Source organism: Callithrix jacchus, chromosome 7, assembly GCF_049354715.1.
Source record: "Callithrix jacchus isolate 240 chromosome 7, calJac240_pri, whole genome shotgun sequence".
Lineage (NCBI taxonomy): Eukaryota > Metazoa > Chordata > Mammalia > Primates > Cebidae > Callithrix > Callithrix jacchus.
The window spans coordinates 127,324,690-127,351,485 of NC_133508.1; the positions used below are offsets into that span (position 1 = coordinate 127,324,690).

A 26,796-nucleotide genomic window follows, 5' to 3' on the forward strand; every position below is an offset into this window, starting at 1 on the left:
GTAATGGATTTTTGGTGACCCAGTCCCTTTGTTGCCTCATAGCAAGCTTTCAACACTGATGTATCTCATGATGAAGTAACTAAACTAGTTCTTTTTCCCTGATCTGTATTCTTGAATTTTTGAATCAAATTATTGACTTCCCTGGTAATCTAACCTTTTTTTTGGTTTGGCCCACCTTTTAAGGTATTTGAATTGCTAATTCTTTCTGTGCTGTATTCTATCCTCTTAAGCTTTATGCAATCAAAATTTCTGTAGCAGTATCATAAATTTAAAATGTGGGATAGGACAGAGAGCCCTGTGGCATGGCATCCTTCTTATTATGTTCTTTATAATGTTACCACCTCAGTTATTTAGTTTCTTGGCTAACTACAGATCTGGGAGCCACAGGGAGGGAGGTTTCTTAGAGACGGGTGGACTGATCATAGTCTGAAATTATTATCTTGATGCTTCAGGAGAAAACTGAAAAGATGTAAAAGGACACTAGGGAAGACATGACACTATGCATTTGTCAAAACCCATAAAATTTACAGCACATATATTCAATGTTATGTATCCAAAATTTTAAAAGTCATTTAGGAGGTTGGAAGATCCCAGGATGGAATTCAGACTATGACAAAAGAATCCAACTGTATTACAAAGTATGGAATAAACTCACTGAAGAACGTGAATGAAAAAGGGTACTGACCTAAGTGACTTAGGAACTATATACAAACACTATGTTTTGTTTGATGAAATTGTTTCCCATGAGGATATAGGCTAAGGATTCTGAAACCATTATATGTGTATACTGGAATTGAATAAATAAGTAACTGGATAGTGGATCATGAGGGTCTTGGTTTCTCACTTTGGAATGAAAAGTTAGAGATAAGCAAGGAGAGAAATGATCCATGTGGTAATGGATTTGAATTGGAAATGTTGGTATTAATTCATGTTAGCTTGATATAGATACAAAATACAAAGGAATATTTATAGATATGTGTATAAACATGAGTTAGTAAACACAATTTCTTTGCTGTGTTAGCTGAGAGGGCCTAAAAGCAATAACACCCCAGCAGTAACAAGCATACCTGGCATCCAGATATTGGTTTCTTATACCATTATCCTATAAAAGCAACCAGGAGTCCTCATTCTGAAACAGAATGACAGATTCTAGATTGTAGAGCAGGAGCAGGGAATGTGCAAGATGAACTTGGAGCATCTTGTAGTGCTGGAAAGTAAGGAAGAGCTTAAAAAGCCCCACTGTGATGAAGGTTTATCAGATGGACACAGGAGATACTGAAATAGCTCAGTATAGCCAAAGATGAGATAATTTGAATAACAAAATAAAGTACTAATGAACTATAACCCAAATTATGAAATTGTACAACATACTGATATAAATAAATGTTGAATCAATACATACAGAGATAGAAAAATATGTGCAGAAAAATTCCAAGTGACTAATGTAGGTATTCCATCCTCAAAGAAGTGGGTCATAATAATAATAACATGTCTTTTCCTTAAGTGTGGGCTGTGCGTAGTGATTCCCCTCCAAAGAGCAATGTGGAAAGGGGGAGAAACTGACAAATGCTGCTCAAGCCTGGTGAGCAAGGTTAACATGAACAGTGGTAAGTCAGGCTAGTAGTTATGCTTAATATGATGTGATGAGAATGACACTTTACCTCTGGGGTCTTCCTCCCAGAAACCCGTAATTTCAGGCTAATCATGAGAAAAACATGAGACTAATTCCAACTGATGGTCTTTCTACAAAATACCTGATAAGTACTCCTCAAAATTGTCAAGGTTATCAGAAACAAGGAAAATCTAAGGAACTGTTTCAACCAAAAGAATCCTAAGGAGAGATGAGTAATAAATGGTGTCCTGGATGGGATCCTAGAAATCTACAAAAAGTATGGGCTTTAGTGGATAATGTATTTCTGTTGGTGTGTGAATTGTGACTAATCTATGGTATTATTAGTGAGTGGAGTACATTGTAACTCCTGGCAGTAACGTCACAACTTTCCTCTAAATCTAAAACTATATGTTTTAATTTTTTTTTTTTTTAAAGGCAGGCCAGACACAGTGGCTCATGCCTGTAATTCTAGCACTTTGGGAGGCCAAGGTGGACAGATTACTTGAAGTCAGGAGTTCAAGACCAACCTGGCCAACGTAGTGAAACCCTGTCTCTACTAAAAATACAAAAATTTAGCCAGCTGTGGTAGTGAGTGCCTGTGGTCCCAACTACTTGGGAGGCTGAAGTAGGAGGATTGCTTGAGCCTGGGAGGTCAAGGCTGCAGGAAGCTGAGATTGTGCCCCTCTACTTTAGCCTAGGTAAATCGAGGGAGACCCTGTCTCCAAAAACACACACACACACACACACACACACACACACACACACACACACAGAAAAAGGCTTCAGGATTCCAAAAGCATTGTAGGGGAGGGCAGCATACCACACCCTAGGAGCCTGAGGGCCTCCGTGTTACAGAAGTGTTGATTGATGTTCTTGATATTGGAGCTGAGTCATCATGAACAGGTTCAACTTTGTCCTGAGAACCAACTAACTCAGGGATGTTCTCACTACATTTTCCTGGTTACAGCCAACCTTTTGGTATTTATAGCCCCAGGCTTTGTATACTGTATCATTCATTGAGTCTTTTTCCTGGCATGGTTTAACCTAGGAGTCCCCAAACTCTCCTCATTCCCTGGCAGAATCTCTGGTTCCTGGCTCAGGCACATACATGTTTTTGATTTTGAAATGTTTTTTGACTTAAGAAGAAGTCACAAAAATAATACAGGGTTCTCCAGTACCCTTCACTCAACTTCCCTACATATTAATGCCTTACATACCATAGAACAATTCTAGAAGCCAGGAAGTCAGCATTCATACAATACTGTTAACTAATCTGGAAACCTTATTCGGGTTTTGCCAGTTTTCCTGCTAGTGACCTTTTTCTAGTCCAGGATCCAATTTAGGATCCCACATAGTACTTAGTCTCCTCCGAGCCATGAAGATAATTCCTCAGTTTTTGTGTTTTATAACATCAACACTTTGGAATCATACTGGCTGGTTACTTTGTACATTGTCCATCCATTTGAGTTTTCTAGTATTTTCTCATGATTAGGTTGGGTTTATGCATTTTTGGCTAGAATACCACAGAAATGATGTGTTCTTCCAAGTTCGTCATACCGAGATGCACATGATACTGATTACGTTTTATTACTGGTGGTGAAACCATGATCTGTTAGTAAGGATGCCACTCCATTATAAAATTATTCTTTTCACCTTTGTAATAAATATCCTGTGGAGAGATACCTTGAGGCTATGCAAATATCCTGTTTTCCATACCTTTGCCCACTATTTTTAGTTGTCATCAGTGTTGGGTGCCTGCAACAGTTATTGCTGTAATGTTTGCCTAATGGTGATTTTTGTCTTTCAATCATTTCCTCTACATATATTATTTGGAATTCTACTTTAAGAAAGAGCTGTCAAGGTGCATTCATTTTAATAATAATCATCACAATAATGTTGATTATATCAATAGCACCTGACGTTGTTATTATGACTTGCTTTGTGCCTGACACAGTGCTGAGTTCTTGATTTCATTTTTATAACACCTTCTTGATTACCATCTGTCCACAAGAGTTATATTTCCTGGAGAACCCTCTCCAGCTTTTCGGTGTGGATTAAATAACTCCCTTTGTTCCTGTAGTTTACATTTGCCCCTCTGCCGTCATCTCCCTGCACTCTGTGGTAACAACTCTGGATTCTCTCACTCCACAATAGACTTTTGGTCTCTCATATCTGCCTCTCCACTTCCAGGTATAATGTCCATCACATCGTAAGTGCTCAGAAACTATTATTGAATAAAATAATTGTTTTTGAGCCTGTATGACCCCACTTCATTCTACCTGAACATGCTACATTGTTCTGTTTTGCATTCTGATAATTGTTCTTTAGTAGTCAAGCCATGTGTTTGCCCAATGTGAAGCTCGCAATGATAAATGCTGTATATTTCACAGTGCTGCTGCTGTTAAGCCAAGTGTCCTGCACTCCCTCTCTCCATGCCTGAGTTGTTAAATTATATACCAGGCTTTAGACTGATCCCTGTTAAACATCATCTTGTTTGTTTTAGCCTGCCTTTTCAACCTGTGGAGATCTTTCTGATACGTGATTCTGTTCTCCAGCCCATTTGCTATCCTTTTCAGCAGTGTGTGATTTAAAATGTTTCATCTTCCAAATGATTGATAACAGAGTGGGATAAAGCCGGACTAAGTTACCCCCTTTGCATTGTTTAGCACTCTAGGTGCAGTGATTTGACCTGTAAGGAATCTACAGAACTGTCACTAGATCGATATTTCTATCAAATTCACAAGGTTGTTGTATGTAACTTTGTGAACACTTTCTTGAAATCAGTCAGACAATGTTTATTTGAAATTACACGTCCTCAGCTCTCAGTTGACATGTGGTTCATTTGTTCTTTCATTCATTCATTTATTAAACAGATAATCCATAAACATTTATGACACCTCTGTTCTAGGTGCTGAGAATAGAGTGTGAACAAAATAGACAAGATTATGGATCCATAAGCAACCAAAAACATAAACAAGATAATATAAAATAGCTGTAAATGCTGTGAAGACAGTGAAATGAGGTGGGGACCAATCAGGAGAAGCCTCAATGAACACATGCCAGTTGAGCTAGGGCAGGAGTGATGAGAAGAAGGGAACAATGAGAAGATCTGGGGAAAGAACAGTCCTGCAGAGGGATGAGCATGTGCAAAGATCCTGAGACACAAGTCAGCTTGGCATATTCAAGCAACAGCAAGGCAGTCAGTGGGCGAGAACATGGTTATAGCTTTCAGTTACTTGAAAAATATTAATATCACTTTTTTGTCTAGAAAGCATCTAATTCATGCTTAAAATTGGACTTTATTTGCTCATTTAACTAGGAAAAAAATGGTAGATCAGAATTGCAAGAGAATTAGCACGTTTCCCCAGGAACAAAGTATTCTGAAAACAAAACAAAAGAAAATACTGGAAATCATACATTTTCAAGGATTGGTAAGAATGCTCCTGTCTTCCCAAGCATACATTTTTTTCCCTGAAGTAGGTACAGTGAAACCCATTCATATTGTAATGGGACGTACAGTATTGTTCTGGATGCTTTAATACCTAGTATTTAGAATGTCTTTTATATTAGATAGTAGTATAAAATGCCTTGAAACATGCAGTTGATTTTAGACTTAAGACCCCTTGATGATTTCAGACTTACTCTTTTTCAGTAGAGCATAGTGGAAAATAAAGAGTATTGTTAGATATATATTGGAGTAATTTAATTATCATTTGAATTGTTCTGTATTTGCAGTAATTGGTGGTGTAAGTTTTTGACTAACTTGAGATTAAAATGTGCTAAACCCCTACCTGATAACTCTCATTAGAGCAATATATGCTGGAGGCAGAGGGCTCTTGTTATGGACTGAGTGTTTATGCCCCCCACAAAATGTTGAAATCTTAACCCTCAGTGTCATGTTATTATGAGGTAGGGCCTTTGGGAAGTAATTAGCGTATGAGGGCTCTGCCCTCATGGATGGGATTCATGCTGTTAGAAAAGGGACCCTAGAGAGCTTTCTTACCCTTTTCTTACCATGTGAGGATAGACAGGGAAGTCAGCTGTCTGCAACCTGGAAGAAGGCCCTCACCAGACCCAGCTGTGTTGGTACCCTGATCTTAAACTTCCAGACACCAGCACTGTGAGGAATAAATGTTTGTCATTTAAGCCACCCAGCCTGTGTAATTTGTTATAGCAGTCCAGACTGACTGAGACAGCCCTATATTACTAACTTTTCATATTAGAGTGAGCTGAGCACATAGCATTCTTGGCATCAGTAGCACAAAGGCATGAAAGGAAATGCTTGGAGATGACAGGAATGTATAGTGGAAATGTGATTCCTGTTTATCTCTGAGTGTTAACTTTCAGAACATAGGAAATTGAGATGCTCCCTTAAGCATTCTTTTAGATAGCAATTGAGAGAGGCAAGTTGAACTTAAGTCTTTCAGGAAATTGGACAGAGTCATAGCCCCTTGGGTTTACAGGTTGGTGTAAGAAAGGTTGCTGACATGAATTGGCTAAAAATGAATGGAGAACAGAGTACAGCAGAAAGATAATGTTCATGTACATTATCAGCACAATATTGAGTAAGCTGAAATACAGAAAAATAATGTGTACTTACTGTTATCTGAATGTGAGTGACATAAGTAAATTTCAGAAAGGCAATGTAAGTCACTGCCCAAATAGTTGTTTCTTTCCTTTCTTTAAGATACCAGTGTTCCATATCTTATAGGTGAGGATGATATTGGCTGACATGATATGGAAAATTCTGTCAAGTTCGGAGAGAACCATGGTGTTGAAAGAGGAAAATACTGTATTCCCTGCAAGATGCCCGTGTTCTTTCATTGTTAGCTTCCAAGACCCAAATGTGTCTGTAATAGGTGAAGGTTGGCTGGGCGCAGTGGTTTACACCTGTAATTCCAGCACTTTGGGAGGCCGAGGCAGGTGAATCACCTGAGGTCGGGTGTTTGAGACCAACCTGACCAACATGGAGAAACCCCGTCTCCACTAAAAAAAAAAAAAAAAAATACAAAAACTAGATAAAGGTCTCCCACCACCACCCCCCCGCCCACCCACCCATCACTCAGTCAGCAAGCAGGCTGATGTCTCAGTGCCTACAGTGAATAGTGTTCATTGACTCCTGTACTTGTTTCTCTGAGGACAGATAGGTGTGCTAGATAATTAACATTGTTTTAGAAACAAAATTATTACATGATCCTAAAAATATATCAATGTACTGGGAACACATGCAGGACTTTTATCTTACTGCCCAAGAAAAGATAAGCCTACTATATTCATATAATATATTATGAAGTCTGTTAGACGGCCTTTAAACGTGTTCATTTTTCTTATTTGACAAGAGTTTTAAATCCCTATGTACTTACAGATTTGGCAGACTTGGTATGTTTTCTTCAAGCTATCATTATAAACAAGCAAATGCCTCAGAAAAATTCCCAGCTAGGTAATTTTATCTCAAATATCTGCTTAATTTCAAAGGCAACTTGAGTTAGCCCTGTGCAAACTCAAAACATTGTGTATAAATACATGTGTAATAAATTTTTTTCTATGTACCACATGTATCTTCTAAGTAGCATAATGTTGGTTTTAAAGAGGTACCAGTTTGTTTTTTTACTTATCTTTTAATTTTCTATGTGAAAAAGTTGACATGTACTTTTAAAAATTAAAATATCTTCAAGTCTCTATTGATACATGATATTTCATTTTAGGCAGCAGTTGAACATCTGAAAAGTTGTTGAGACCTTGGACTTCTGTAAGCTAAATGATTTTAAGATGTCTTGAAAGAACTCTAAGAAGATGAGTAATTATACCAATTTTTTCATGATTTTAGTAATCTCTTTTTCATGTTTCTTAAAGCAGTTTATATCTATGTATAATTTGTGAGGCCCAGGATAGAATGTCTCTGAGTCTGAGTCTGATACTCTGGAGTAGCATACTCAGCTCTATATGGGTAACTTTTTTATGGGAAACATCAGAAAAGGAAAGGCATGACAACATATGTTTATTAAACATTTTACATAGTGTATATATTATGTCTCCTTCTAAGAGGCAAGTGTTGAAACTTTATTAGACATTGTAGTCCTAATATGTCCACAATACATTCTCTGATAGACAAAAAAAATGATACATGAGTTTTAGATTTCCAGACTAACCACCCAAAAATCTGTGGCTTAAGTGACTTTGTATAAATGCACGGCCAATAATGGCATATTTCCAGGACTTGGAGCAGAAGTAAAAGTGTGGGGAGAGGATCAGTCTTGAAGACTCCCCTGTGGCTGAATGGGAGGGCAGAGGGGAGGATGAGGATGGTAAAGGATAGATGGGAAGAGGCCAGGAGGTAGGGAAGGGAGGGGTTGTAAACCCTGGATCTGGAAGAGTCTTTAGAGATCATGTCATCTGACACCATTATGGCACAGAAGGGAAAGCGAGATACAATACATTTATGTGCCTGGCTTGTGGTCACGTAGCTAGTGGCCGAGCAAGACTACAATGCAGGTTTGTGACTCCCAACACACTTTACACACTGGCAGTTTGCTAAGAGGAGCTGAGAAATGCACCCAGTGGCTTGGCAGGTGGAGAGAGGCTGTGAAGAATTAACACAGGTAAGCCGTGCTCAGGCCAAGGGTATGTGAAGCTCCTGAATGAAGATGAGTGTTTACCACCCCTGGAGGACAAAAGTGGTAGAGAACCCAGCACACAGGTCAGGATCCTGGTCAAATAGATTAGCATTCAGGACAGAGTCCAGTCTAAGAGTGAGAAGTTGCCATACTAGTGATGATAATAGTTACTCTACTCTTTCCTTCTTTCTCCCTTTTTGCCTTTCTCCCTTTCTCTCTCCTCTCTTTTCTTGTGAATCACAGTTGTTAAAAAAACAAGCTAAATCTATATCATGAGAAATAAACATATTCACATATTCTCAAAAACAATTTACTACTAGTTGGATACCTATTGTCCATTAGACATTAGGCTAGGCAGTTGATTGCAGCATGATCATTTAATTTTCATAATAATCCCTTTGGAAAGATGTGGTTCAGCCTTTGCAGAGGGGGGTACTGATTGACATTCAGAGAGTTAAATGATTTGAAGTGAGCAGAGTATATTAGAACCTATTCTTTAGGTTGGGAGCAGAGGGGCAGAAGGAAATCCAAAGGGAGAGAAGTATGCAGATGTGGTCGTGTGCACATTTTGATGATAACTATTGATGTATGTGCGTCTCTCTTGGCTGTGCTATAGGAATGCATTCGGTAATCCAGTGGCAACATATCTTCTTGCTAATATTTTAATAGTATAGATCTGTCAATGAACTCTGTTAGAAACATTATACTTGGTGTATTCTGTTGCTTTATGATTTCATTTTAAGTGAGTATTAAGGGAACATAGTATTTTAATTGGAACTCTGCCAATGCTTTTATCTAGAAACCTGTTGCCATTTTTGTCTTTGTCCCAAGAAAGATGGGATTATGTTTTTTCCTAGCAGATGGAGTTGGTGTCGTATCTTCTTGGTTATCAAAATACTTATATAGCTTTGAGATTTAGAACTGACAAATATTCACGAGGTGTGAAAAAGCATGATACACACTGTGCAGTCTTAGTCCCATGAAACTGAATGTTGTGTGTATACACACACAGGACTGAGGAGGATACATCAAACTGTGAACTGTTTGTGATTGCAGGTGACTTCGTACTTTGCTTCTTGGGTTTTTCAAATTTCCTGTTAGACATAGATTAACTTTTTTTTAAAAAAAATAAAGGTTATTTTTAATTATCTGAAAAAATATATGATTTTGAAAGTCAGTAGTTTGCTCTGAGTAAGCGTACCATGATTCGAACCTGTCCGCCTTAGCCAAACCCCATTTGATTTCTGCAATGCTATGTTGCCCAACCAGAATCAAGATAAAAGGGGTGGGTGGCAGAGGTGCAGTGGAGGTTGAGGCTGGGACAGGGTGCATCCAGTAAGTGCCTGGTACAGGGAAGGAGCAGCACTGTCATGATGTACCTGTCCTGGCACAGCAGATAACCAAAGGAATTCACACCTGATCCCTGTACTTGCTCCTGAGTAGCTGAATAAAGATGTCTCTGATATGTGACTAAACCTCTGTAGGTGGTTTAGTGCCCACCAACAGCTGATACTGGGAGGAAAAATCATGCATTCCTAAAACTTTTAAACCATTGAATATGAGCCAGTAAGCAATCATTGGTATACTGCAGTTATTGTACCAGAGTTAACTGATGCTGTGGAAGTGAAGCCACCACATTTATTAAATCTAAAAGTAATTCATGAGAGGATGGTGAAAAATGGGAAATCGCAAACTGTTGAGGAATCATGAAATATCTATGCATGGATGTTTAGCGTTGTACTCCACCTCTATGGGGAAGGGAAGGGAAGCATTATTCATTGAGCATCTCACAGTGTTCCAGGTATTAGGTGCTGGGCCAATCCTCACAAATTCTACAGAGAAAATACTCTTACTTCCTGTGGATCAGGATACTAAGCTCAGAAAGAGCTCCTTTGCCGTGGGTCACATAGCTAGTAAATTGATTCAAACCCAGATATGACTAAATTCAGAGTCAAGTGAAAGAGGAATTAGCCTTAAACCTGAGTGGCCCCAGCAGCAAGGCCAGGATCGATGAGTATAACAGAGACATTGGTTAATTTCATAGAAAGATCCAAAGGAACTTTCTTGTGCAGTTCCCAAAATCAAGCAAAGTACCTTGAAACAGGTATATACATACACACACAGCTTTACTAAGATTTAATTTACGTATTATAATATTCACCTGTTCTAAGCATACAACTCCAAAGTGCCTTTTAAGGTAGTATGTTTCCTGTCATTAGAAATGCTTGTACAGAAGAGGCTGGAAAATCTCCCAGATAGAGTAGAGGAATGTTCTGTTTTCGTCACTGTGAAGGCTGGTGTTGAGTAACTCAAAAGCAATGTCCATACTCTGACGTGTTGAGTGGCTCTTAAGTGTTTTAAATGCTGATGGATGTAAATGAAAGGAAGGTTCCAAAAGGTAGTCCAGTTGTGCTTGTCATCTTGATTTTGGGTCAACCAGATGAGCTCTTCAGCTTTGAAAACACCCAGGCCTTTAGTTCTGGCTGCATGCTACAGTTGGAGAGGAACTTTTCAATGATTCAGATGTAGATGCAAGGGCCTACCCTAGACCCACTAAGTTGACACCTCTGGGGCTTTGGCCTAGCATTACATTAGTTTTTGAGGCCACCCCACATTATTCTAGGGTGCAGCTGTGCTGAAAACCACTTTCTTTGGCTGAGGAGAGGCTCAAGTATGCAGAGGTTCATGGAGGGTCAAAGAGGTTCTCCTGTTGGTGTGGCCCCTCTTTTCTGCCTGGTCAAATCAGCCACGTCCAAGTTACTTCTAATTTGCCAGCCATTGCTGCTGTGCCATGTCTGGCTAGTTAAAGATGTCTGACAGTGTTGCAGTTGTTTTGTGACCTTACCACCAGATCAACTTTGTATCTAATTCATGTCCACCAGACATTTCTGCAGAGCTTTAGGATGGAGAGGTCCTTGAGAAAAGAATTAATGTAATTAATTCTTCATCACCTTAGCTGATCATCGTTTCTGCTTTTAAACAATAATTTTACTCAAATTTGGAAATTTTGTGTATCTGTTCTTCAGTTATGCAGATCACATAAAAGGATCAATGCTTTCTCATTTGTCTTCTATGTGGAACTTGTATGGTTAAATGATTATAATGTAGTGGAGTGAAAATCTAGCCTGGGAGCTAAAGGGTGTCAGAACTGATGGCCCTGGGGATCCTTTGAAACCTCTCTGAGCTTGTTTCTTTGTTAAAAGTGACCAATTCCTGCCCTGCAGTGTCACTTTTAAGAATTGAGCTAAAGAATGTGTGATAATGTTTTACAACTATGTATTTATTGCACCTCTTCCATGTGCTGGGTAGTATACTAGTCCCTGGGGAAACAAACGTGAATGAATTACGATCCCTGCCCTTACAGCTTTAGTGAAGGAGACTGACTCAGAACCGGGTAATTATATGGGAGTGTGGAGGGGCAGAAATGCACAGGATACGCTTGGAGTATCAAGGGAGGATTAAAAGGACTGGGTTATTCCAGGAAGGTTTCCCATAGGCACTGACAACAGGCAAAGACAGGAAATTAACAAAGTAAATTGGAGAAAGCCGGGTACTTCAGGCAGCGGAAACACAGGAGGCAAAAGCCTGTGGATGAGAACCTGGTAGAGGGACAATGTGATACTAATGCTGATGGTGTTTTATTCCATTCTTGCTTTCCCCTGGGAGAAATGACTTTTTTGGGTACAGTGCATCAGAGAAGATTCAGAAGGTAAAGATGGCAAGATATGTAGGTTAGAAAGTCATCATCTGTTTTCTTCTTAGTTTGCCCGATTTTGTGTGGGTATTTGAAATATGCCCACACAAAATGAAGTATAATACAGTTGAGTGATTTATGTCCATCATAAAAAAAAACTGTGACTAAAAACAAAACTTTGTCCAGGCCAGATGTAGTATATGTTTACCACTTGAGGTGGACATCGAAGCATAGTGGTACTTACTGGAAGTGTCTCTCAGAGAAAGGAGGCTGATTTTATAAAGTCTTTGTAGCTCAGAAAACTAAGAGTTGGTCCACAGCCCACACAGAGCACTGAAGATAAGCCTCTCTTGAGTCTCACGCTAATATTTCTTTCTGTCCCAATTTTTAGGCAGCAAAACCACAGCAGCATCTTGTCAAGACTATTGTTAATGCAGCTGTCTCTGTTGGTTTATGTCTTATCCTCACCCTGTTTCCTTTACAACCGTACCAGCGTAGGAATCAGGAACCACAAAGCCAGGTATCCAGTGGTGATTTCAGTTATTTGCCATGGCGAGTGGAGGCCAGAGGAGTGGAATGTAAGGGGTGCATAATTCTTGTGCTGTAGGCTTTCCTGCCATAAGTTATCTAGTGTACTCCACAGCATCCTGATACCAGCCAGGCTTCCTCTGCCCTGGGAAACAGACTGTGTCCCATGCATCTCTAGTCTAGCAAATCCTATCAGAAGACAAAATGGCTTCATAAAAAACAGACTGACAACCTCTTCTCTCTTGCCTCTTCTGCTGACTCTGTCAACAGGCAGCATTGGGGCAAGAGAGCCTGCAGGGCCTTTCACGGCTGGAGTCCTTCCCTGTTTGTCTGAGCTCTGATTCCCCATGCTCTGTAAGTGTAAAGGAGATACGCTGGGTGGAAAGAGCTCTAAAGAGGCAGCCAGGAAGCCAGATTTCAGGGCCATCTCTCCCTCTAACTGTTAGCCTGGCCTTGGGTATATCATTATTGGGCAATAGTTTCTCCTATAAAAGGAAAAAATTGGGTTTAGATTGTTTCTGAAGTTCTGTCTGGATTGAACCTGGCAGGAATTGTAATTGCTCACCTTACTCTAACCGCGTCATTGCCTGATCCCCAGCTGTCCTCACTTCTGCCCTTGCCACACCCTTTCACTCTCACTGTCTCCTTCGTACTTCTCTTTGCATCTGACCTGCTCCTGCCAAGTCTGTTCTTTCATGCCTGCCTCTCTGTATCTAGAGGGAATCCTTTGGTGCCCAAGCAGGGCTAGATTACCAGATAGGCAAATTAAACATGTGTTTGGGGACACCTGAAAAGCAGATACCCCACTCAAATATGGTTTGTTTTTTAAGAATTTGATATTTGCTGCTTTTTCATGAGAAAAAGCAGAGCTTTGCTGGATTTTTCTTTTATCTATTTTATGGTTTATTATTTAAATTTGATTTCTGTTTGGAGGAACACTGTAATTTTTTTTCAGTACTTTCTGCCTCTGAAATCATCCTTTTTTCTCCTCCTCAACTTCTTGGACCCAGCCTTTTCACTGAAGCCTCACAGAGGTAGGGAGATGCTGCTTTGCTCTGCCGTTTTCTCTGTCCAGCCTTGTGTGTGCTGCTTTTAGTGTAGTAACACATTTCTCTGTAGCACAACTCAAGTGTTCCACTTGATTGTGTACTTTCTTTCTTTTTTTTTGGAGACAGAGTTTTTACTCTGTTGCCAGGTGCCGGGCTGGAGTGCAGTAGTGCGATCTTGGCTCAGCACAACCTCCGCCTCCCGGGTTCAAGCAATTCTCCTGCCTCAGCCTCCCGAGTAGCTGGGACTACAGGCACGCACCACCACGCCCAGCTAATTTTTTGTATTTTTAGTAGAGACGGGGTTTCACCATGTTGGCCAGGATGGTCTCGATCTCTTACCTCGTGATCCTTCCGCCTCGGCCTCCCAAAGTGCTGGGATTACAGGCTTGAGCCACCACACCCAGCCCTTGATTGTGTACTTTCTAGGTGAGCATCTCCATGCTGGGGGCTAGACCCTGGGGCAGAGGTAGGACAAGAAGAGAGGCACGGCCGGGCGCGGTGGCTCATGCCTGTAATCCCAGAACTTTGGGAGGCCAAGGCGGGTGGATCACGAGGTCAAGAGATCGAGACTATCCTGGCCAACATGGCGAAACCCTGTCTCTACTAAAAATACAAAAATTAGCTGGACATGGTGGCGCGCGCCTGTAGTCCCAGCTACTTGGGAGGCAGAGGTTGCAGTGAGCCGAGATTGCGCCACTGCACTCTAGCCTGGCGCCTGGTAACAGAGCAAGACTGTCTCAAAAAAAAAAAAAAAAAAAAAAGAGAGAGGCACAAGGCCTGAGACACACTCATCCTCCTTTAGAGTTTATAATTGAGACATATGTTTTCTCCACAACAATTAAGCACCAGAAATGGTCATACATATTTGAAGGAGTGCAGAGCAGTCTCTGGAAGATGCTCCTGTGAAGAGACCTCGAAGAGAAGATGGTGGAAAGTTTAACCATATTAACCTGATATGAATATCTGAATGGCCTGCTCTATTTATTTCCAGGCCCTAAATCCCATGATTGTGGACTGTTGGCTGTTACTCATTTTCAGAGCTGCCCCAAACCAGTTTCTCCCAGACCCAAGCATTCTCTCTTTCTGTCTTCCTATCTCTCCTGACCTGCCTTTTGTCCTTTGAGCCTGCCCTCTTTGATAAGCTGCTGTAGCCACTGAGAATGACCAAGTTGAGTCCCTGAGCCCACAGAATAAAAGGATGTTTTCTAATGTGTTCAGTCTGGTTGCCTGGGGGGAACATTTGTCTTTTGCATAGTCCATAAGTAATCCCCAGTTTCTTATTTTCATCGTCTGGTTAATCCCATGTCATTGTCTTTGAAGTTAAATTAATTGATTGCTTAATGTGCACTGGGCTCTGTTAAGTGCAGTCATGTATGGGCTCACTAAATCCCCACCATAACCTCTGGGGTGAGTGCTGTTGTCTCCCTCTTACTGAGAAAGACAGAGGGGAACAGAGATGTTAGGTAACACACCTGACATCACACAGCTAATAAATGACAGAGCCAGGATTCTTGGCTCTGGCAGTATGACTCCTGTTTCTCTTCTCTTAATCATTGCACTGTATGTACTCTGAGTGCAAAGGCAGAGAGGGTAGAATGGTGTTGAGTGCTGGCGACAGCGTGGGGAAAGTAGTAGGACTCTCTTATTTGAATAGATGAACTGATTTTCAGTTTCTTTCTATCACAATGAAAGTTGTTTGAATTGTTAGTGAGGAAATTTCAGAAAATGCTTCACCTTGAATAGATTAGGTAATATCTTTTCTCTATAATGACATCTGTTTAATTCTCTTAATCACCTTTTTTTGTTTGTTTGCGTAGTATTTGATCAAAATTAAAGTTGTCTGTCCTGATGCCTTTTCAGTGAAGTGTACAGTATCAGATTGCCACATGTAATTTACACTCATGTGACACTGTTCTCACTGCTGTGAGAAATGGCAGGATTAGCAGAAGGGTGGTATTAGATATTTTATCTCCCTTTATCTGTGGGCAAGCATGGTTACACATACTGGAATATGTCTTTTCAGGATTCGGGTGGACTTGGTTGGTTTATTTTAAGGATGAGAGTTTCCTTCAGAAAGTTAAACATTATTATATCTGGTGCTTTACCACACTTACTTTTTGGGGTGTTTGCTGATGTTCATAACTGTAGTAGTAACTGTGATTCATAAAAAGGAGTCTCTTATTTTACGAACATTTCAATCTGGTGTCTTGAGTTGGGCCCAGAAACTTTATAGCTGGCTCTGAATTGATTTCTTCTAAAACATAAATGTATTTTAAAGATTCTTTTAATACCTCTTCCATCTGATATTCACATGTCATTTTATTTAATGATTCTAGAGGCTTAGAAGGCTACTAAAAGTCATTGTTTTTGCCTTTGAGAATAATTATCATCATGAAATCCCCAGGTTAGCCTGAGACCATCTAACCTTCCCCTACGCAGGATTTAAGCCAGTTTCTGTGACTCCAAGGACAAACCAGAGAAGGGAGGGCCTAAACAATTAAAGTGGGTGGGACAAGATGAAAACACTAAAAGTAGAGACAGTTTTCTGAACTATCTGGAAGGATCTTCCTCACCCACCCCCAATACTTCTGTCAAAGCTAAAACCATTTCCCCCTTAGTTTGGTTCCTTCGAAAGTCCCTAGGCTCAGTTGCAGTTTTCATTGCAGCTGTAAGTGACCATCTGACCACTGGTGAATTCAAGAAAGTTGGACTTTCTGGCTCTTTTTGGAGTTAATGGAGCATCCTGTAGTTTAACAGATGTGAAACTGTTTTTTTAGAAGTATCAGCTGCCTACTGGTCTGGTTCCTGGGCTGTGCCTTTTTGGTTCAGCCCAGGTGAAAGGAAGGAAGGAAATAAAATGAAATGAGTTCATTCACTTTTCTTCCTTAAAAGAACTGCAGGAATACAGGAGAAGGATCAGGGGCATCTGAACTCAGTGAATTAAGTTGTTCTTCTGTCTGCTCCAGGTTCTTTCATTTGGTTCTTGCTGACATGCTTTACCTGGAGCTCTGTTGGCCACTCCTGCACTGCCCAGGTATTAGAACCAGACACTGTAAAGCTGCAGGGAGGGGTGTGAACGCCTTAGCATCCAGAGTCCTGACTTAGTAGAAAGCATGTCAGTTTTATTATCAGAAGACCCAAGTTTGAGTCCCAGTGCCACTGCTATTAATTAGCTAGGTAATGTTGGGCAATCTTGGAGTTGACTTTTTGAACACTTTTTCCCCTAACTTGAAGTTGCTAATAACACTCACTTTACCAGATTGTTGTGTGGCTGTAAGGATGAGTTAAGATGATAACCATGTTAAAGTCACTTTGTAAGCCATCTGGGATCCTTTCCGTTACAGTTCTATACACAGCCAACTTTTTTACTTGCAGGCAAATGTACTCGATTTTGGAGGTTTTAAATAACCCTTTTATAAAGGATTGATAGTTTAAAATAGTTGGTCATAAAAATGAAAAAGAACTTGGGAAGAAGTGTCATGGTGTCCTTCAGATTTATTTCAGCACAGGTAAAAGCAACCTCCTCAGAGCTGTTTTCACCTGTGTCATTTGGCTTAGACAGTAGTTGGAAGAAACTTTTCGTGGGTTAATAACCTATTTCCATGTGCTAAGACATAAATAATATTTTAATAGAGCCGTTTCTCTTTTGAATATATGTTAATTGTTTCCCTCTAAGAATTCACACAGAAATTGGATATCACATTTTGGGAGGATATCACGTTTTGGGAGGATATCACCTCCCAAGAATTCTGGGGGATGGGATATGGTCAAATACTCATGAACTAATCAAACAGATTTGTTTACCTGTCACCACATTATTGCACATATATCTTTAATAAATATTCACTGAAAGCTGTGAGCTACACAAAGCAAGGAAACCTATCCGCTATTGAAGTTTGAGGGAGCCAAGTGAATAACTCTTCCATGCCCAGATTCCATACCAGTTAGAAAGATAAAGGAGTCAGGCTGGTAGATACCAAAATACCATCTTTATTACTGATGCATTTTGGAGAATATCGCTTTGGGTCTGCAGCCAAGTGGGCCTCCTGAAATTTTATCCCTGAATTAGATAAAACTACCCACCTTTTCTTGGCATGCCAGGATAACAGAAGCTGGTACCCTGCAGGGGAAAGCTGCCTACCCGCAGCAAGAGAGGAGTCCAGAATTCATGACCTCTGCAGACAGGCAAATCTCAAAGAGAACGAAGAGGAGGGATTAGTGAGAGAGCAGCAAGGAAGGCCTGGTGTATTATTGTAAGGGATTCTCTGAGTGGGCAGCAAGGAAGGCCTGGTGTATTATTTTAAGGAATTCTCTCTTGGTGATGTAACAAGAAGAGAATGAGTAAGTGTCCTCTTACCTCAACAGCTGCAGTAGGGTCTCCAAAGGTAGCTGAGACCTGGCCCCTGCTTACCAGGTACATTGAATGGGGAAGGAAGAGAAGGCATCTCTACAACTGTTTGAACAGTTGTCCTTCACAGCTTTAGCTGAGGCTCTAAATGCAAGTGGGAGCATATTTTTATGGGGCAGCCACATGGTTCCCTCTTGTTTTAACTGCCCCCCTACTGCTGTTTACTTTCCACATCTGAAGCTTCTTTCAAGTATCACTTTTAGGCTTAAAAAAAAAAGTCCCTATTTGACTGAAAAAATGAGAGGAACGATTCCTCTTCATAAAATGCTAAACAGAACTAGACATCTAGTACTGTACACACTGTAGCCTAAAGGTGAATTTTACCCTCAATATAAGCTTAGTATATTGTACGGCAACAGTCAGCTCAAGCAGAAGCTCAAGCATCACTGCTCCTGAAGAATGAAGAAAAGTAGAGCCGCTGTCATCACTGAAGGGAATTCATCATTATCCCTGTTAGTAATTTCATAGCTATGGAAATTGTTTTATCATATTTACAGAACCCCATAATCCCACCGCTGACCCTGCCTTTTCTACTTTCCCCATCTTCTTTCCCCTTTCTAAAAAACAAGCTTTTGGCTGGGTGCAGTGGCTCACATCTGTAATCTCAGCACTTTGGGAGGCCAAGGTGGGCGGATCACAAGGTCAGGAGTTCTAGACCAGCCTGGCCAAAATGGTGAAACCCCGTCTCTACTCAAAATAGAAAAATTAGCTAGGCATGGTGGCGGGTGCCTGTAGTCCCAGCTACTCGGGAGGCTGAGGCAGTAGAATCGCTTGAACCCGAAGGCAGAGATTGCAGTGAGCTGAGATCACGCCACTGCACTCCAGCCTGGGTGACATAGAAAGACTCCATCTCAAAACAAAAAAGCAAGCTTTTATAAAAAAGTAGACCATGATGGCCAGGTTGCTGCTTGCTCGCGATGCCTGTCCTTGGTGTTGGTTTTCTCAGCTGAACTTTTGGGAGCCACTTGTCACCCAGGACCTGGGACTGGCATTCTTTGGAAAAACCTGCCTGTGTGTGTTGTCAAATTGTGTTAGGCACTCCATGTTATTCTTAGATGGGCTCTGGAGTAAGACCAGCCTGTGTGCATGCGTTTGCAGTAGGCACCAGATAAGAGCTCAGTAATGACTCCAGAAGCGAGGGTCACAGCTCTGACCTGCTGAGTCATCTCAGCTCAGCCTTGCTGGCAAGGCCTCCCAGGCTGCATATAGTTTGCCTTTCCTGTTCACTGCATTCCAGCCTGTCAACAGCTATTTTATGAAGGTCTGTGGGGGCTCATGTAGAAAGGGAATAGGTCTGGGTGGAGGCCAGGAATCTGAATTTGTGTTATGTACCCTAGCTCATCTTAATTCAAATGTTTATAAGAAACACATAAGAACGGGTAACTCAAGCTTCTCCAAACAAACCAGTCAGCGTTTATTCATGCAAAAAGGCTATTGTCACGTATCACGTTTGGAACACAAAGGGTCTCAAAGGGCTTCCCATCCATCTTTTAGGTGCTGGGCTTTCTGTTTTCTACTGTGTCTTTTTTTTTTTTTTTTTTTTTTTCTGAGAGTGAGTCTTGCCCTGTTGTCCAGGCTGAGTACAGTGGTGAGATCTCAGCTCACTGCAACCTCCACCTCCCAGGTTGAAGCGATTCTCCTGACTCAGGCACCTGAGTAGCTAGGATCACAGGCATGGGCCATCACACCTGGCTAATTTTTATATTTTTAGTAGAGACAGGTTTTGCCATATTGGCCAGGCTGGTCTTGAACTCCTGACCTCAGGTGATCTACCCACATAGGCCTCACAAAGTGCTGGGATTCAGGCGTGAGCCATTGTGCCTAGCCTTCAACTGTGTCTTAATTCTGAGTGCCAACACCCTTCACTCCCCTTTGTTCCTAACTGCCAGGAATGTGCAGCAGCTAATTAAGTAACCTGTAGTTTGTGCCAGGAACTGTTCTAAGTCCTTGTAAATATTAACTCGTTTAATCCTCACAAGAATCCTATGAGGTTGGCAGCCATTACTCACTACTACTGCTACTACTACTACTACTACTACTACTACTGTTGTTACCACCACCCACCATTTAATGAGTGAGGAAACAGAAGCACAGAGAGATCAACTATATTGCCCACGTTCATCCAGCTAGTTCCAACAAAGTCAGAAGTCAAATTCAGACAGTCTGACTCTAGGACCCAGTGTCATAATTACTGCACATGGGGCTAACCTTGTTATATAGACCCAGTTACCACAGACTTACAAGTATGATTTGTATTTAAATAATATTCTGATAATATTATGTTTCATAGTTTTTTAAGTATAATTTTCTAGCACTTTGGATAACTAAGTTGTTGTTGTTGTTTTGAGATGGAGTTTCACTCTTGTTGCCCAGACTAGAGTGCAATAGTGCAATCTCATCTCACTGCAACCTCTGTTTCCCGGGTTCAAGTGATTCTCCTGCCTCAGCCTTCATAGTAGCTGGGATTACAGGCATGCACCACCATACCTGGCTAATTTTGTATTTTTAGTAGAGACAGGGTTTCACCATGTTGGTCAGGCTGGTCTCAGATTCCTGACCTCAGATGATCCACCCTGCTTGGCCTCCCAAAGTGCTGGGTTTACAGGCGTGAGCCACAGCACCCAGCTACTCATTGTTTTAAATCATGTATTGGCTATGAGCAGATGAGGAAGCGGAATCATACTGTGTATTGAGATTGCTGACAACCTTTCTAAGCTGCATTTTCTCAGAGTTTAAGCCTCAAAAGGGACATGGATCAATTCGTAGTCTGATTTCCTTCTCTTCTCAGCTTACAAGCAAATTAGAGGAATTCTTTCATGAGTCCCCCCTACATTAGTCATTTCCTGCTTTGTGATCCCACAGCATTTTGTTCATACTCCATATTTTAAGTAAATACTGTTTTGTAATTAATGTGTTTATATGTCACTTCTTTCCACCACCATCATTAGCTGCCTTGCCCCAACTGATTTTTTCTGGAGATGGAACCAGGTCTAATTTATCTTTGTCTTTCACCAACCAGTGACAAATAGATGAATCACATTGCCTGGAGAGGTTGAGGGATTTGCCTAGAGTAGCAGCCCTGAATTGTGAGTGACTTTCATAACTCCCAGCCATGTATGTATCACTCACATGTTGCCACAAAGGTTTTTGAATAATGTGAATTCTTGCAAAGGGACATAATTTTCCCATTATGTGCCTCTACACCAGCTCATTTATAAAACATTCATAATAGTGATGATGATGATAATGATGTCATCACCACCCACCCAACTGTGCCATTTTGAGGACCAACCTAAATGGTAATATTTGTGAGAGCTTTGGAACCGGCAAAGCCATCTATGTAGGTATGTAGATTGCTGTTACTCTCGTCTGTTATTATTTCTGTGTAATTTACAAAGTATTTCATATTCATCATCTCACTTCTCATTACACCTTTGTGAAATAGATGGCCTCATTGTCATTTCACAGACACAAGAGCTGAGGCTGAGTAGGACTAAGTATTTCAACTATAATCACAAATAACTGCAAGAAGACTAGAACCCAGTCAGCCCTTTTGCTTTCTTCCAGTACAGCCACTAGAACAAGGCTGCAGAGTCCCTCAGGGGTGTTGTCATTATCTTCTTTTGAATCTGCTGCATCTTCTGTTGTGTGTTTAGGTCCTCGGGCCCTTAAAGCGCTCCTGGGTGAGTGATGGAAAGAGACATTTTCATGAGAAATGAGTGAGGTCTTTCTAAGACCAGTTATGTATGTGTGTTTAAATGCTAGTCAGATTTTTCATTTTATCAAAATGCAGGGCTTGGACACACAAAGCTTTGTAAGACAAAGCAAGTTTAAAGTAGCTAACCATTTTCCACGTTGGACCAGCAGCAGCAGCATGTGAATGTGTGGGTTCAGGCAGGAGGGGCTAACCTCTCCATAGCTTTTGTCTCAACGGGGAGTTCCTTACCGTGACTCTCAGAGGAAATGAAGGATGATAAATCCAGCTGCTGCTTCCTGTTTCTATAATTCGGGGATTTATTTTTTTAAAGGGTAGAATGCTTTATTTTTAAACCAGTGGAAAATACCCTCAACGTGTTCCTTGTTAGTATTTCCTTGAAATCTAGATGCACTCAATTGAGCTTTAAAGGGGTGTGTGTGTGTGTGTGTGTGTGTGTGTGTGTGTGTGTCTGAAATTCCCATGATGCTGCCTGGGATGGCTCACTCTCTTTCAGTTTTTCAGCAATAACAACAACAGAATGAAAACCAATTAAGGAAGATTTTACTGGGCAGGAAGTTGTCTGTGAGATTGATGACAGTATCTGATTTAGAGGAGGCCTCTAATTTATATCCGTGGTATTATTATCTCTCAGGCTATGCTTGTGCAATTCAGGTCTGGTTTTTCTTCTGCTTGTGATTGTGTCATTAGTAATAAAGACCTGAGTCATTTAGGAAACACACTGCCTCCTCACATATCATTGTTTACAGACAGTAACTGGTATAAATGATTAGAATGCAACTTTTGGGGTTTGATTGTATAGCCACTGACTCTGTAACTAAAACCAATAGGTAGAAGAATTACATTTTTCCTGTGCCTTTTTTTTTTTTTTTTTTTTTGAGACAGAGTTTTGCTCTTGTTACCCAGGCTGGAGTGCAATGGCGCGATCTCAGCTCACCGCAACCTCCGCCTCCTGGGTTCAGGCAATTCTCCTGCCTCAGCCTCCTGAGTAGCTGGGATTACAGGCACGCGTCACCAAGCCCAGCTAATTTTTTGTATTTTTAGTAGAGACGGGGTTTCACCATGTTGACCTTGCAATCCACCCACCTCGGCCTCCCAAAGTGCTGGGATTACAGGCTTGAGCCACTGCGCCCGGCCCATTTTTTTTTTTATTTCTAATTTAAGAGAGAATGTGTATGGGGTTCCAATGGTGCATCATTCAGGAGCAGTATAGGAAATTTATTGGCAAATTCCCTCACTGATTTAAGAACCTTAGCTCTAATTTAAGTCCCTTTAGCCCCTTCTTTCATATTCTTAAAACCATAGCTAAGGTACCATTCTGCTTATAGTGGGTGAACAGTACATATTTTGTACTTATGAACCAGTGGGCCTAAGTGAGTTGTTTATTCTCTAAGAATAAGAATTAAGGTGACACTTTAATGAATTCGGAATAGAAAAGCAATCTTCACAGCCTAAATTTAGAGAAGAGATTATACTGAATATTTGGTCTGACTTTGTTAACAACTTTTTAAAGATAAGATTTTTAAAATGTGAGACTATGACACTTTTTGGAGGAGTGTGTCCGGCACACTCAATGTTAAGAACTCCGGGATTCTTGTCTCTGTTGCGCCATTTCCTTGTTACAGGTTTCTTGGCTATAAAATAAAGTTGACATTATTTCTTTGTCTCATAGCAGTTTGTAAGGATCAGATTAGTTGGAATCCGTGGAATTGTCTTTTAAAACCTGGGATAATGATAAAGGGCTTAGGTGATATCGTTATTAAGACAGTTGGGTTGTTGTTTCATTTCTTTAGACTTTATGCCTCGTGCCCTTAGGTAGCCTTTAACTACCAGCGTTTTGTCACCTTCACTCTAAGGGCTTCTTCTAATGATTTTTTAATTTGTAGAAGCAAATTTAATTTAATTTGATTGAGTTAATCTCTAATTTAAAGTAAGCTGAGGGGGCAGGTATGGGCTTCGTAGTGTCAGTCAGTTCTGGGTTTGAATCCTGGCCCATCATGCATTAGCTGTGTGATCTTGGTCAAATTACTCCAACTTTCAAAACCTGTTTTCTCTCAGTAAAACTGGAATAGTAATACTGCTGCTCAGGATGGATAGGACACCTTAATAAGCTCAAGTATGTGAGTGCTTGGTTATTCAGGAGGGATAGTTTCCTTCCTGTCCTCCCCTGCCAATTAGCAATAGCCTCAGTGTTGAATGGCAGGATAAAGCCCAAGATTTCCATGTAAAGACACCAGCAGTGCACAGCAGCTCCCTTCTCTACCCCATCTTTGTCCCTGTATACCATGGCAAGGAAATGAGAAGTAAACTAGCTGCTTTAGGTCACTGACAGTCTCCTCAGGAATAATTCATATTTCTTTTCCCACCTTCTCTTTTTCGGTGTAATCTGACTTGAGTTCTCTGAATGCTTGACCTTCCCAGGGAGTTTCAGTGGGTGAGCAAGCCTGACTCTGCTTGGATTACTTGAATATATACAGAGATACTCACTCATATGTTCTGTATTTTGTTTTTTTGTTTTTTTTTTTTTAGTTATATAGTTTGTGGAATTATTTTTCAATTCACCTTTTTTCCTTTAGACTTTTAAAAAAAGAACCTTTAAAAATTTTATGACGGGATAAGTACTATGGTGGTTAGCAAGGTTAGTGTTTACCAGTTTGCTGAAGGGAAAATCAAACAACATATGTCCAAACTCTTTAAGAATTTCCCAGCCGAATGCGGTGGCTCACACCTATAATCCCAGCACTTTGGGAGGCTGAGGCAGGCAGATCACCTGAGGTCAGGAGTTCAAGACCAGCCTGACCAACATGGAGAAAACCCGTCTCTACTAAAACAAAATTAGCCGGGCATGGTGGTGCATGCCTGTGATCCCAGCTACTGGGGAGACTGAGGCAGGAGAATCACTTGAACCCAGGAGGTGGAGGTTGCAGTGAGCCAAAATTCTACCATTGCATTCCAGCCTGGGAAACAAGAGCAAAACTCTGTCACAAACAAACAGAGAAACAAACAAACAAAAAACAGAATTTTCATGGAATTCTGAATTCCTCCATTTCTGTACTTTTGTGAAGTCATAGCAACTTGCTGCATACTTGAGTTCTAGCTCCTTGTAGAAATATGTTTGTATGATTTGATTTTATGCTCAAAATAAGAAACAAGTAACCATAAGAAAAACATCTCAGTACTTTCTCACCCTGCTATTTCCAACCTCTCTACTCCTTTCCCATCCTGAAAAATACACCCTCCTATCATACCTGCCTTCCCCACTTACTGTTGTACCAGCCTTTTCTTTTCGTCTGGAGCTGAGATTTGAGAGGTGAATATTTACCCTCCCACATCTTCTTCACTGAAAGTGCTCAGGCCAGAATGTCAAGTGACTCTCACCTGCCAGATCCAGCAGTCACCTTTACCCCTTAGTGTGCGTGACTTGCTTTTGACACCTGCGATACTGTTTGCCACTCTCTTCCTGAAGGGGTTGCCTCCTTTGGCTTCTAGGCCGACATTCTCTTCATAGTTCACCTTGTCCTCTGGCCCACCCTCCTTCTTCTCCTCTGCTAAATGCTTTTCTTCTTCCAGTTCCCTAAATGCTAGTGATCCCCTGGATTCTGCCATTGGCCTTCTTTCCTCTGTGTGTGCTCCCCTTGGATTATCTCATCTTGCACATATGGATTATTCATAAATATGTAATTCCACCTCAGATCTTTCTCTTAGGATTCAGGACAACCAACTGTGAGATACCTTGACTTAAATTTATTATACCGGTACCAGCCATTCCAACTGAAAAATTGAATTTGCTGGAAATCATGTTGACTGTAGAGTGGTTTTCTCCTTCATCTCCCTGCCTTCAGCCTTTACTCCCTTCAGTCCTGCTTCTACGTTCCTGGTAGAATTCTTTTTAAAACAGAATGGTGACCTTATTGCCTCACTTGTTAAAACCTTTCAGGGGTTCCTTACTGTCCCTTTCTAATTAGGGTCTGACAATATTGAATTTTCCCTTAGTTGTACTCTGAAAAATCTCCCCATCCTTCAGTTTTCCAACTCTCACTCCCTACCCCCATCCTTCTGTGTTCTGGAAAACAACAAAGGACTATCTTGCGCTCCAACATTCTGGGATTAGACCCATCTCTGAGATTAGACCGATCAGAGTCCTTCCTCCTGACTCCCAGATGCTTCCTTGTTTACATGCCTCTATAAAACTCCAGACCTTGGCCAGGTGTGGTGGCTCACACCTGTAATCCCAGCACTTTGGGAGGCCGATGCAGGCAGATCACCTGACATCAAGAGTTTGACCAGCCTGGCCAACATCTCTACCAAAAATACAAAAACTAGCCAGGCATGGTAGCATGGGCCTGTCATTCCAGATCCTCAGAAGGCTGAGGCAGGAGAATCACTTGAACGTGGGAGGCGGAGGTTGTAGTGAGCTGAGATTGTGCTACTGTACTCCAGCCTGGGGCAAAAGGGTGAGACTTTGCTCAAAAAACAAAACAAAACAAAACAAAAAAATCCAGACCCCTTCCTTTTCTTTGAGGCAGCCCTCATTAATTAATGTTTATAGCAATGGCTTGAATAAAATCACCTCCTTGTCTGGTGCGTTTTGTCTCTCACAAGTCTTACCCTGTTATCCTTGTTATAGTTATCATTATATCATTTTATGTTATTTATATTAACATAATCTCTATGTTTATAATACATTACAACATATTGTTTATAGATTGTTAGTATAAAATACTATTTTATGTTTATATTTCCACTTTTAAGTGTTTAGTGTTTGTAAAATACTTGTATTTATAAATAAGGATCAACTATAAGTCTGTCCAAATCTTTCTAGATGCTTTTAGTTAAGAGGTGTTTTTTAGTAGTTGGAGGTTTTATTAATTATGGTACCAACTAAACTGTTGAGACACCCAAATACAAGGACTGAAATAAGATCGATGTTTATTTCCTCCTCAGAACAGTCCAGATATGAGCAGCCAGCAGCTGGCGGGATAGCACTGCCGTGTTACACACATGATTTCTAAGGTTGTCCTGCTGTCACCATATCTAGCCTGCAGGAAAAAGTGAAAAGGAAGGCCAAGTCAAGTAGCATTGTCTTTATGAAGGTTACCAGGAAGTTAGTTGAACTGCTTCTTACATCTTTTGGTCCCTCTTCATTAGCTGGCCACACCTGGGTGCAAACGAGGCT

At 40.8% G+C, this 26,796-nt stretch overlaps 1 protein-coding gene across 8 annotated transcripts in view; it reads left to right on the plus strand.

The window, feature by feature from the left end:
* The window catches only part of LRRC8D (leucine rich repeat containing 8 VRAC subunit D), a 121,159-nt gene that overhangs the window by 70,003 nt on the left and 24,360 nt on the right, over positions 1–26,796 (plus strand). The window lies entirely within an intron of this gene.